Source organism: Penaeus vannamei, chromosome 22 (genome assembly GCF_042767895.1).
Source record: "Penaeus vannamei isolate JL-2024 chromosome 22, ASM4276789v1, whole genome shotgun sequence".
Classification (NCBI taxonomy): Eukaryota; Metazoa; Arthropoda; class Malacostraca; order Decapoda; family Penaeidae; genus Penaeus; species Penaeus vannamei.
In genome coordinates this window covers 29,988,710-29,991,209 of record NC_091570.1, presented here as the reverse complement: position 1 = coordinate 29,991,209, position 2,500 = coordinate 29,988,710, and the positions used below count along the sequence as shown (strand labels likewise).

Genomic DNA, 2,500 nt, shown 5'->3' with positions numbered 1-2,500 from the left:
ACTTCTTTTCCTTCTCCTTCTCCACATCTTCCTCATCATTTTTCTTTTCCTTCTTCGTTTTCCGTCTACGTCTTTTGTACATGTTTCTTTTCTAGTTAAGACAGCGGCCCACAGTGGACAGTTTTTCAGTATGAGCTCAGGAAAAGCAAATCTCTTGACAAAGTGTTCCATGAAGACGTAGTCACGGTCAAGAAATCATTCGCCGCACTCCATGTGAATGTTTTCCCCCCTATTTCTACTGCGTGTATTTCATAAAAGATATATTGCCGGGGAAAACACTTTTATACTCGAGTGGAGTAAGAAATTGCCTGACTTTATAAATGAATTTTACAAATAATAATAATAATAATGATAATAATAATAATAATAATAATAATAATAATAATAATAATAATAATAATAATAATAATAATAATAATAATAATGAATAATAATAATAATAATCAGAAATCTCTTGAATGTATTTGTTTACAAAAGCTTTTGTCGCTCACTTAATCATATATAGTAGTAAGAGAAGCCTGAATACTTGGAGTTCCTTAGAAGTTCATCGCTAACATCAAATAAGCTATTTGACAAAGGCACTCATTTCTCTTCATTGTTTATGTTTTTGCACTGATAGTCGTGATTCTAATGTTCACAATGGCAATGGTTTAATTTTAAAAAATAATGAATAAATTTTCATAAAGGCAACTCACTTATCTGGACATCCTTTTGTGTGCTGTGCTGGCGCAGCGGTTGGCGTGTTGGCCTAGTGATCTTCCTGACCTGCGTTCAATCCAGCGCGTGGCCTGTTGATGGAAAACCCCGGCCATCCCTTACACACAAGGGGAGGTTTGGAAGCAAAATAAAACAGACAGCATGTAACAGCAAAGAATATCCATTGTAACAAATGGAATTAAATCTAAATCTTTAAATTTTGAGTCTTTTCCATAAAACATAATCCTGTCGTCAGTTTTCCTCTTATAGTTTTCTTCTTTTTCTTTATTTTTGTCTCGAGCTGAACAATTATCACATGAACACCGACCCCGGCAATGTCGAAGTATTTGTTTTTGTTTACACGAGAAAGCGAAAGGAAGTCCACAATGTGTAACATGAGGTCGGTGTCGTTTGGAAAGAAAAAAAGAAAAACAAATTGTGAAAATTTATCTTCGACCACCAAACTCTATTTTTGACAAGAGTTACATCTTTTGAGACCATTTCCTTATATCTAAAAAGAAAAAAGGAAAGCTGTTGAAATTTTTTGACTAATATATCCTCATAAATCTCATAATATCTCATCCAACATAAGCGTTGGTATATTATACAGTTAGGATAATTACTGTTACTCTAATTTCTGATCACACTTGCTACTGTCACCATTACTATCATGTCTATTACCTCAGTTACAACTGTAAGTAAACGACAGTACTACTGATATATGTCACATACTGTAGCGAATTCGAGTGCTCACTAAGCTACAATTAAAAGCACTAAATAAAGGTTTCGGCCCTTTTTCCTTATTATTAAAAAATATCTCTTTTGGTAAGACCCGCATACAAGCTTACAAAAATATGTGTTAATAAGTGCTCTCTCTCTCTCTCTCTCTCTCTCTCTCTCTCTCTCTCTCTCTCTCTCTCTCTCTCTCTCTCTCTCTCTCTCTCTCTCTCTCTCTATCTATCTATCTTTCTCTTCCTCTGTGTGTGTGTGTGTGTGTGTGTGTGTGTGTGTGTGTGTGTGTGTGTGTGTGTGTGTGTGCCTATATCTATATTTATATCTAGCTATCTGTATCTGTTTCTTGCTAGACGTATCTATACATATCTGTCTAGATCACTAGTTCCCAACCTTTTTCATCCTGTGGCCTCCGTCCAATACATAATGATCTTAAGTGAGTGTTATCTTTTCAAAATCTGTTATTGCTAGTTGTGAATGGCGTATTTCCATTTTATTATGTGACCGATAATGAATTTTATAGGCAGGTACTGTAGGTAAGATAACATTCAGTTTAATTCGATCATAATTTTCATATTGCTTAATGGCTGCCATGGTGGGAATCCCTGATTTATAACTATCTCTCCATATATCTATATATCAGTATTTGAATCTATATCTACCTATATCAGTATCAGTATATCTATATCTGTCTACCGATCTACATTTATATCTATCTGTATCTGTTTAACGATTTACATATATCTATCTATATTTATATCTACTTCTACCTCTCGACATTTATATCTATATCTACACCTCTCTCTCTCTCTCTCTCTCTCTCTCTCTCTCTCTCTCTCTCTCTCTCTCTCTCTCTCTCTCTCTCTCTCTCTCTCTCTCTCTCTCTCTCTCTTCCCATCCAAAAATATGCGGTTGATAAGTGTTGGTATATGGTGCTAATGGCAAGGTCATCGCGCGCGCGCGTATGTATGTGTATGTGTGTGTGTGATAATGATACTGCGCGTGCAAATATACTATTAGGTATATGTATTCGATAACTTATCCATATACACACACACATATATATATACAT

The 2,500-nt window shown here is 35.0% G+C and overlaps 1 protein-coding gene across 1 annotated transcript in view; it reads right to left on the bottom strand.

Annotated features, from left to right (window-relative positions):
• LOC113816743 (uncharacterized) overlaps window positions 1-2,500 on the bottom strand; it is a 162,201-nt gene that overhangs the window by 136,045 nt on the left and 23,656 nt on the right. The window lies entirely within an intron of this gene.